This window comes from Lingula anatina, chromosome 4, assembly GCF_051362555.1.
Source record: "Lingula anatina isolate TDL-2025a chromosome 4, LinAna3.0, whole genome shotgun sequence".
Lineage (NCBI taxonomy): Eukaryota > Metazoa > Brachiopoda > Lingulata > Lingulida > Lingulidae > Lingula > Lingula anatina.
In genome coordinates this window covers 555319-566435 of record NC_141770.1, presented here as the reverse complement: position 1 = coordinate 566435, position 11117 = coordinate 555319, and the positions used below count along the sequence as shown (strand labels likewise).

The following is an 11117-nucleotide window of genomic DNA, read 5'->3' as shown; positions in this document are numbered from 1 at the left end:
AATACAGTTTTTGATAATGTAATGCAATGATGGATTTATTATATACTACATGTGTTGAATAATTGACCACGTTTGATATGAATTATAAAAGTGAAACGATGGATAGCGAAATTAATTCTGGTTTAATGGACCTCGCATAACCGTTTTGAAAGTGAAGGATTAGGGTAAACAAATGAAAATAATAAAAGTCATTATGATAATTAGACTTTAGAATTTGAAACTGTTCGCAGATAAAGTTGATTATAAACCTTATACTCTCTCAAAAAGCAGCGCTATCATTGCTAATTAAAGGGAACTCAAAACGTATCTTTTTGAAAAAGTTAACAAATAGAATTTTTAAACAAGTTTTTAAAGAGAATGGTTAAGTAACATTTTTAATTTCTACATCATTTGTTCTAATCAGTTGGCGTGGGGGGGGGGGGAATCCAGGAATATTTGAAGAGGGGGGTCTGCATATGTAAGCCGATCCCCCCACCTTTTCTGTTATTTTAGAGGGCAAACGGTTCCATTTAGTACTGTTTAGAACTATGATTCAGCTAGCCAAAATTCTAATTTCAAAGGGGACTATTAAAAATTGGTGTGATATTTTTCAAAAATCGAAGGAGGAGGGGTCAGGACCCCCCTAACCCCCCTTAAATCCGCCACTGCAACACCATTGTGTTTATTGATTTTGTAATGAAATAAATATTTTACAGATTAACAAATGATCACTGCTCAGTGGCGTTTTTTTTTAGTTTTTTTGTTTGCAAGTAAAAATCTATAAGTATAACAGCATCAGTGCACGCGCAGCACTCGGGACAGCCAGCTAATATTATCAAAACTGAATTTCTGGTCGAATTTAAAAAGCATCTTTAATGCGGGTTTACTAACATAAAAATTTGTAAAAGGCACCTTACTTTCGTAATATTTCAGCACTGAGAAATCACAAAAAATAAGAGACGGTGACTGAACCTGCTGCACCCGTATTTATACAAGTCGCTGCAAATAACAGACGCACCTTGTTACTAGAGACGCAAATTTTTACTTATTGACCTCTGAAAGCCAGGGTCTAGTCAGATACAGGGCTGACAAATACTAAACGAGTTGATTTTCTATTTTCTTATTGACACGGAAAGCACTGTTATGTCGAGATAATAATGATATTTCGGCGAAAACGGTCAATACAACAGTACGTGGAAAAGGTACAATAAGCGCCATTGTCAACGTAAATGGTCCAGTGTTAACCAGAAAAATAAAAAGTAAACACAGCACAGCAATTAAAAGTTAAAAATTTGAAATATTGGGAAGTCACAGAAAATAACAGACAGGAGTGCGTGAATGATCACGCTGAAGACGTATCCAGACGATGCTGTTAGTACAGAGGCTAACTTTAAACAACAGTCTGTTAAGCAGAAATCAATGTTTTATATCGAAAAATTGTTCAAGAAATCTTTATCCTTCAGAAATATCTCAACCCGCAATTTGTATATTGGAGTACAAAACGCTGAATCTACAAATCACAGTCTGTCTACAAATTAATAAATAAATAATAACAACAAAATATGTAATAAACAATGCAAAATAATAAACAATAGGATGAATACAATAGAAAAATTATGAAAGGCCAGAGATCGTTGATTAAAACATTTGTAGATTCAGCGTTGAAAAAAAAATACACAAAATATTTGTATAAATACGTTTCACCCAAATATAAAACTGTGCTTGAGACATAAACAAAATTGGTTTCTTCACACTTAATTCTGAGAAATGTTTTAATAAAAATCCACCTATAGCTAGGCGTGTTTTGAACGCTGCAGCTGGGCTTAACCTGGTCGACCGGTTTACAGATTTGCTGTGTGTGTGTGGGGGGGGGGGGGGGGCGTGCGTGTGTGTGTGTGTGTGTGTGTGTATGCGCGTGTGTGTGTATGTATGTGTGTGTGTGTTTGTGTGTGTATGTGTATGCGTGTGTGTATGTATGTGTGTGTGTGTTTGTGTGTGTGTGTGTATGCGTGTGTGTGTGTGTGTGTGTGGGTGTCTGTGTGTGTGTGTGTGTGTGTGTGTGTGTATGTGTGTGTGGGTGTCTGTGTGTGTGTGTGTGTGTGTGTGTGTGTGTGTGTGTGTATGCGTGTGTGTGTGTATGTGTATGTGTGTGTGGGGGGAGTGTCTGTGTGTGTGTGTCTGTGTGTGTGTATGCGTGTGTGTGTGTGTGTGTGTGTGGGTGTCTGTGTGTGTGTGTGTGTGTGTGTGTGTATGTGTGTGTGGGTGTCTGTGTGTGTGTGTGTGTGGGTGTCTGTGTGTATGTGTGTGTGTGTCTGTGTGTGTGTGTGTATGTATGTGTGTGTGTGGGGGGTGTCTGTGTGTGTGTGTGTGTCTGTGTGGGTGTGTGGTTGTGTGTGTGTGGGTGGGTGTCTGTGGGGCGGGGTTCAACACACACGGCATCTTTGTATGTAATATATTAACAGTTAGATTTTTCAATTAATTTTAATGTAATATTTTTGTATGCTAATATCGCTTGAAATTATCCAATGTCGCCCGGTATGCATTTTGCAGACCCCCCCCCCCCCCCCCCCACCCAACGCGGCATTGATCTCACCAGCAACCAATGAACGCTCAAGGATTTGTCTCAAAAGAAACAAAAGGCCCCCAGGCATACCTACAGGTATATATCAAGGGTGCTAAGGCAGACGCCTTTCACAGAGATCAGTCATCGGGCAGGACAGGCGGGATCAAGACACGGGAGCTCGGGTCTCTGTTTCCTTATCACCAGCGGGAAAAGCCTGCACGGAAGACACTGTTAATACACTGCTGTTTTTAATTACAAAATCCCAAGTCTCGGCAGCAGATAAAGTGAACATACAGGGTGTCAAACGCAGGCAATTTGCTGTCTCCACCAACCTTTTTTTTTTTCGCCTGCCCCAGCGATGGGGTGAGTATGAAAAACATACATAGATATGCTCAAAATCCACGATTATAATGTTACGCTTGCCAAACTGTTAATTGTCGTTTTCCTCAGGATAATCAGGATAATCTGTTTTATGGCACATTTCCTGCCAAAATAAAGAGCTGGTATCGCTTTAATAGTTTTTGGTTTCGATTTCTCCCTAGTATTTCCCGGTTTCGGTATCGGTTACGCGATGTAAGATAGTTAAGGTTCCTAAATGTGCGTTGCGTCGTATTTTCACTTTGAGCTCGACGGTGACAGAGGAGAGATTGCAAGGTACGTTATGAAAGAGAAAGAAAAAATAAGACAACTTTTGCTATGCTGTCAACTTTATTGGTGACTGGTGATAAAAATTACTGTCTGGGGAGTGAACATATCGGGTTGCTTTTTTATCGAGGCTTTTTTATCGCTGTTTATCTTTGCTGCTGAAATGCTGATACAGCAGTTCACGTAGATCTATAAACATTGATGTTAGAGAATAATGAGGAGAATCTGAAAATATCAGTTCCGAAAGTACCCACCCTGAGCTTCAGAGCTAACTTGACACTAACCTTTTCACTGTAGCCTATCTCCATCGTGTCAAGTAACTTGACACGATGGAGATAGGCTACAGCGAAAAGGTTAGTGTCAAGTTAGCTCTGAAGCTCAGGGTGAAAGTACCAGGCATTGGCCGTACTTTCGCCAATATGGTCTGAAGTTGGTCTTCTTGTCTCAGTTTTGGTGGTGCGGCTTTGGACGGACTCCTCCCCTTCCCCCCCCCCCTGTGTCAATGATAGCTACATGTTACACGGTCTTCGGCGAACGCAGGCGGGGTGTTTTTGATCAGATGTTTTTGGTCAGTAGTTATTATCAAGTATTTAATTTATCATTTTTTTTCCGACTTCATAAAAATGTTCATAGTTAATGACGCGTTATTTTAAGTGGTCGCATTTTATTAATATTTTTACCAATCCCACGTTCTTATTTGATCTCATACATGTATTCGTGTATGCAGTATTGAATGAGCTCTGAATGGAGCTTTTTCAAGGGGAATTGGTAGGGACTTGCTGTGTGACAGTGCCTGAGTAGTTATGCAAACAATTACCAGCCATGTAATCATCCTTGAGATTTCAGCACAGGCTCACAGTACAGAGATTAGCCATCTATTTAACCAGAGACAATTTATTTTTTAATATCTAGTGAAAAATCAATATGTGTCCCTGATAGAGGGTACAAGTATATCAAGGGTAGTAAAACTGACGCCGTTCACAGAGATTAGTACCCTGGCAGGACAAGTCCCCGGGCAGGACAGGCGGGGTCAAGACACGAGAGCTCGGGTCTCTGTTTTCTTATCACCAGTGGAGTGACCCTGAAGGTGGGAAGACATTGTTAATGAACTTCTGGATTTACTATGAAATCCCAAGCCTCGGCAGCAGAAATAGTGTACAAAACGCGGGCATTTTTCTGTCTCCAGCCCCCCCCCTTTTTCGCCTGACCCAACCAGCAATGGGGTGAGTATGAAAAATCCATGATTTTAATGTTACGCACGCCAAAATGGTAATTGTCGTCTTCCACAGGACAATCTCTAAGGCACTTTTCCTACCACTTGAGCTGGCATCGCTTTAATATTTTTTTGATTTCGGTTTCTCCATAATATTTCCCGGTTTCGGTATCGGTCACGTGATGCAAGATAATTAAGATTCCTAAAATTGTGCTGCGTCGTATTTTCACTTTGAGCTCGACGGTGACAGAGGAGAGATTGCAAGGTACGTTAAGATTGAGAAAAATAAGACAACTTTTGCATTACATGTTGTCAACTTTATTTGTGACGGATGATAAAATGCACGAAAATGCAGTACGTAGTAACGAAGTAGCAAAGAAGCATTAACGCAGTAGGCCTACTTAATGGTGTGGAGCATATTTGCAGTAGAAATGCAGTATAGCCTATTGCAATTCTACTCCAAAAATTACATAGGGTTGTACAGAGGAGAAGCATTAATGCAGTAGATTAGCAGCATGATAGAAGCATGTTTCAAATATGCTAATTAGCTCCCAAATCGAAGCAGATTTGAAGCATGTTTGCAGTATGATTGCAGTTGTCTACTGCGCTTTCTACTGCATTTTCGTGCGGGACGTACTATACTGTCTGGGAAGGGAAAATATTGGGTTGCCCTTTTTAATCGATCTTTGTTGTTGTTTCTGTTTGCTGGCCCTATTTTCGTCAGAATGGTACGTACAGGTAGTTGGTCTTTTTGTCTCAGTTTTGGTGGTGCGGCTTTGGACGGACCCCCCCCCCCCCTCCCAACACGTGTGTAATATGATAGCTATACATGTTACACGGTCATCGGCGAACGCAGGCGGAGTGGTTTTGAACAGATGTTTTTGATCAGTAGTAAATATCAAGTATTCCATTTATCAATTTTTTCGACTTCATAAGTGTTCATACTCAAGAAACGCATATTTTTTTCAGTGGTCGCATTTTATTTCATTTTATTTATTATACCAATCTCACATTCTTATTTGTTCTCATACATGTATTCCTGTATGCAGTATTGAAAAATCGCTGAAAAGGAGCTTTTTCCAGAGGCATGTATTGTGTTGTTAGGGATCTGAAAGTGTCATTATTGTACCACCAGCGTAGGCATAAAACATAGTTTTAGTCCCGACCCGCATGTTCCGCCGGCTCCGCCGGCTCCGCCGCCATCTCACCGTTACCGCTTCTCCTCCTAGACGGTAAGGGCCTCCGTACCCATCTCTTGGATTTGGGTCACCTATAATCTCAACTCGTTCCACGTAAAATTTGGGCTTTGTCGGTATTGGGGTCTAGGTGTGGCACTCATTGCAATGCACCCTTGTCCAAAAATGGCAAAATTAAATGCTAATTATCTACCCTATGGAAGGAATTATGGGAAAAATTTCTACAGACGGCTTTCCAAAAGTCATACGTGTAGACTTAAAATATGCCCTTGGATTTGACCTTTGACCTTTATTTCAAGGTCAAACGGGCCAATATTAAAAAAAAAAAAACAAAAGTTTTTACGAAAAAAAAAATTAATTGCCTTTTATTCAGACACCACACAGACTAAACCAACAATATTATTGGAAAGTGTTACCTTCGGGTCATCTTTCATCTCCGTGAATTTGGGGTCAATCGGTGCATTTTCACGGGAGTAGCGGCCATAAGATACCGAAACTGAAAACTGTCTCTAATTCGGGAACCGTTAATGCTAGAGACCCATTCTTTTTTGCATTTTGTAGAGCATGTAAAGCCCAACACTGGAAGTGGTCTCCGTTTTTTTGTATTCCATACGGTTTTCGCGTTACACTGTATCAAAAAGTACATATTGGTGTTGAAAGAAAAATGTGCAGTACGGTAATGGATAATAAATTTTGAACTCCGAAAAAATAAAACATAAGGCTTGGCGAGGCAGACAACTTGCGGTCAAAAATGACATTATTTCATCAAATTTGAACATCTGGAATTTCAGAGCACCTCCCATTTCAAAAATTTTGAACAAAATGACCTTTTCTTTATTTTAATTAATTTTTTCTGTAGGAAATTTATGGCACATTATTGTAACTCCAAAATTATAACATTAAGTCCCTTATATCTCCAAAACTGGCAGAGATAGGTCCATCGATAATAAATTTTGAACTCCGAAAAAATAAAACATAAGGCTTGGCGAGGCAGACAACTTGTGGTCAAAAATGACATTATTTCATCAAATTTGAACATCTGAAATTTCAGAGCACCTCCCATTTCAAAAATTTTGAACAAAATGACCTTTTCTTTATTTTAATTAATTTTTTCTGTAGGAAATTTATGGCACATTATTGTAACTCCAAAATTATAACATTTAGTCCCTTATATCTCCAAAACTGGCAGAGATAGGTCCATAGTTACTACTGAACTTGAGTAGAAAATCATATACTGGCAATTTACTGTGACATTAAAATTGACCTTTGACCTACTTTTTACCATGAACTGAACTGCAAATTTTTGTTCCCTTTTATCTCCAAAACTGGCAAAGATATGCCCATAGTTACTATTGAATTTGAATGTGAAAGCATATACAGGCAATCTAAGTGTGACCTTGAAATTGACCTTTGACCAACTTTTCATCATGAATTGAACTTTGCAAATTTTGGTTCCCTTTTATCTTCAAAACTGGCAGAGATAGGTCCATAGTTACTGTTGAACTTGAATAGGAGGTCATATATTGGCAATTTACTGTGACCTTGAAATTGACCTTTGACCTACTTTACACCATAAACTGAACTTTGTAACTTTTTTAAAGCTTATACTTTCAAAACTGGCAAAGATAGGTCCATAGTTACTATTGAACTTGATTAGGAAGTCATATACTGGCAATCTGAATGTGACCTTGAAATTGACCTTTGACCTACTTTTCATCATGAATTGAACTTTCCAAATTTTGGTTCCCTTTTACCTCCAAAACTGGCAGAGATAGGTGCATTGTTTCTATTGAACTTGGATAGGAAGTCATGTACTGGCAATTTACTGTGACCTTAAAATTGACCTTTGACCTACTTTTTGCCATGAACTGAACTTTGCTAATTTCTTTCTCTTTTAACTCCAAACCTGGCAGAAATAGGTCCATAGTTACTATTGGAGTTGAAGAGGAAGTCATATGCTTGTAATCTTACTGTGACCTTGAAATTGACCTTTGACCTACTTTACACCATAAAGTGAACTTTGCAACTTTTTTAATGCTTATACTTTCAAACTGGCAAATATACGCCCATAGTTACTATTGAATTTGAAAAGAAAGTCATTGGAGTCATTGGAGTTGAAGAGGAAGTCATATGCTTGTAATCTTACTGTGACCTTTAAATTGACCTTTGACCTACTTTTCACCATGAGCTGAACTTTGCAAATTTTGTTTCCTTTTTATCTCCAAAAGTGGCGGAGATAGGTCCATAGTTACTTTTGAACTTGAATAGGAAGTCATATACTGGCAATCTAAGCATGACCTTGAAATTGACCTTTGACCTACTTTTCATCATGAATTGAACTTTGCAAATTTTGTTTCCTTTTTATCTCCAAAAGTGGCAGAGATAGGTCCATAGTTACTTTTGAACTTGAATAGGAAGTCATATACTGGCAATCTAAGCATGACCTTGAAATTGACCTTTGACCTACTTTTCATCATGAATTGAACTTTGCAAATTTTGTTTCCTTTTTATCTCCAAAAGTGGCAGAGATAGGTCCATAGTTACTTTTGAACTTGAATAGGAAGTCATATACTGGCAATCTAAGTGTGACCTTGAAATTGACATTTGACCTTCTTTTCATCATGAATTGAACTTTGATTGTACCATTTTTAGTGTTTTTTTTTTTTTTTTTTTTTTTTGCATATTTTGATTATTCTTGTTGATTGCATTTTATACAGCTTGTCAAGCACAAGACTGGTGGTGGTGTCCCTTTTTTTTTTTTTTTTTGGGGGGGGTCCATACGAATGGCCGAAAGTCATATGTGGAGATTCCAAATATGCCCTTGGATTTGACTTTTGACCTATATTTCAAGGTCAAACAGGCCAAAAATTTCTAAAAATGTAAATTTTCTCCAAAAAAATATTTGTTTGTGCCAATTTTCAGAAACTGCGCAGACCTAAGCTCTCATATCATAGTGAGGGGTTACAATTAGGGACTCCTTTCATCTTTGGGACTTTGGGGTCAATCGGTGCATTTTCACAGGAGAAGCAGCCATTAGATGCTAAAACTGAAAACTTTCTTAATTATTCTGGAACCATAAATGCTAGAGACGTCTTGTTTGTTGCATTTTGTACAGCTTGTCAATGCCAATACTAGCAGTGGTGTCCGTTTTTTTTTTTTTTTGTTTTCAATATGCTTTAGGAGTTGCGCTATATCAAAAAGTACAACGTTGCAAGACTTAGTGGTGAAGATAAGATGTGAAATACTCCAAAATTAGCAAAGATACGTCCATAGTTACTATTGAACTTGAATAAGATTTCATATACTGGCAATCTTATTGTGACCTTGAAAATGACTTTTGACCTACTTTTCACCATAAACTGAACTTTGCAAATTTGCTGTCTCTTATATCTCGAAAACTGGCAGGGATACGTCCATATTTACTATTGAACTTGAATAGGAAGCCATAAACTGGCTATCTTACTGTGACCTTGAAATTGACCTTTGACCTACTTTTCACTATGAACTGAACTTTGCAAATTTTCTATCCTTTATATCTCGAAAACTGGAAAAGATTCGCCCATAGTTACTGTTGAACTTGAATAAGAAGTCTTATATTGGCAATCTTACTCTGACCTTGAAATTGACCTTTGACCTACTTTTCACTATGAACTGAACATTGCAAATTATCTATCCTTTATATCTCGAAAACTGGAAAAGATACGCCCATAGTTACTGTTGAACTAATATTGGCAATCTTACTGTGACCTCGAAATTGACCTTTGACCTTTTTTTCACCATGAACTGAACTTTGCAAATATTCTAGCCCTTATATCTTGAAAACTGGCAGAGATATGACCATAGTTACTATTTAACTTGAATAAGAAGTCTTATATTGGCAATCTTACTGTGACCTTGAATTTAACCTGAAAAGATTCGCCCATAGTGACTGTTGAACTTGAAGAAGAAGTCTTATATTGGCAATCTTACTCTGACCTTGAAATTGATCTTTGACCTACTTTTCACTATGAACTGAACATTGCAAATTATCTTTCCTTTATATCTCGAAAACTGGAAAAATTACGCCCATAGTTACTGTTGAACTTATATTGGCAATCTTACTGTGACCTCGAAATTGACCTTTGACCTACTTTTCACCATGAACTGAACTTTGCAAATATTCTAGCCCTTATATCTTGAAAACTGGCAGAGATATGACCATAGTTACTATTTAACTTGAATAAGAAGTCTTATATTGGCAATCTTACTGTGACCTTGAATTTGACCTTTGACCTACTTATTTACCATGAACTGCACTTTGCATATTTTCTGCCCCTCATATCTTCAAATCTGGCAGAGATATGCCCAGTATTTCTCCTGGGTTTTCTTTTTATTCAACATATATGCAACGCTGATAACACATTTCAAGGAAAACCCATATGTCAACTGTCTTGAAAATCACAGGAGAGATCAATATTACAAAAATACAGCTTAATTCAAAAATAAGCTTGATCAGACTATTTTTCACAGTTATGCTGTTTTTTCACTTCTTTTTGCATATTTTGAGAACTCTTGTTTATTGCATTTTATAGAGCTTGTCAAGCTCAACACTGTTGGTGGTGGTGACCCGTTTTTTTTTGGTTTTCCATACGAATGCGCTTACTCCAGCTGGTGGTACTATAACAGGAGGCGGTATCGCCTCTCTGATCCTGTAGTTTCACATGGTTTTAGGGAGCATTCAGATGGCGAAGAGCTGAGTGCTAGTGAGGCCGCGACCTAAATTTGGCGGATCTACATCTACATGAAAGGAAGACTGCTTAATCCTGTATTGGCCTCTCACTGGGGAGGCGTGTGACCATAACAGGATGAAGTGGCTTCCCTCCATATTAAGGTCGCGGCCTAACTAGCGCTTGGCTCTTCTCGATCTTAATGGTACCTTAGTCCCGATAGGTAACGTCCTCATGCTCCGCCGCCATGTTACCATTACCCCTTCAAATTCTCCTCCTTAACTACAAGAACCCTGGCCTGTATCCACCCCTTGTACAGTATATGTAGGTCACATAAAATCTCAACTCGATCCATGAGAATGTTGGGCTTTGTTAGTACTTGGGTCTACTTTCACATTTGTCTCAATATACTACCCTCTACCAGGGTCACATATTGATTTTTCACTAGATATAAATAGATATGGCTCTGGTGAAATAGATGACTAATCTATGTACTGTGACTCTGTGCTGAAAACTCAAGGATGATTACATGGCTGGTAATAGTTTGCATATCTACTCAGGCACTGCCACTTATCAAGTCCATGTGAAGTCCCTTTGAGAGCAATCAAAGCAGTTAATTGCTCATCTGTGACAATTAATAAAAACAACCCCTTAGCAGACAGACAAAACAAGGCAGGTTGCAACGAACTTTAATTACATTGGCGCGAAGAACAGCTCTCACTGAGCTCCTGCAGAGCACATAACAATGTCATCTGGTGGGGTAGCCTCAGCAAAAATGTCCACAATAATAACTGCGGCCCTGGTGGAGGGTACCA

At 38.5% G+C, this 11117-nt stretch overlaps 1 protein-coding gene across 1 annotated transcript in view; it reads left to right on the top strand.

Annotated features, from left to right (window-relative positions):
- Positions 1-2673: 2673 nt before the first annotated feature.
- The window catches only part of LOC106174431 (sacsin), a 39413-nt gene continuing 30969 nt past the window's right edge, over positions 2674-11117 (top strand). Inside the window, exon 1 of the mRNA XM_087010854.1 lies at positions 2674-2905. The gene's annotated coding sequence lies outside the window, so the exon portion shown is untranslated. The remainder of the gene's footprint in view (positions 2906-11117) is intronic.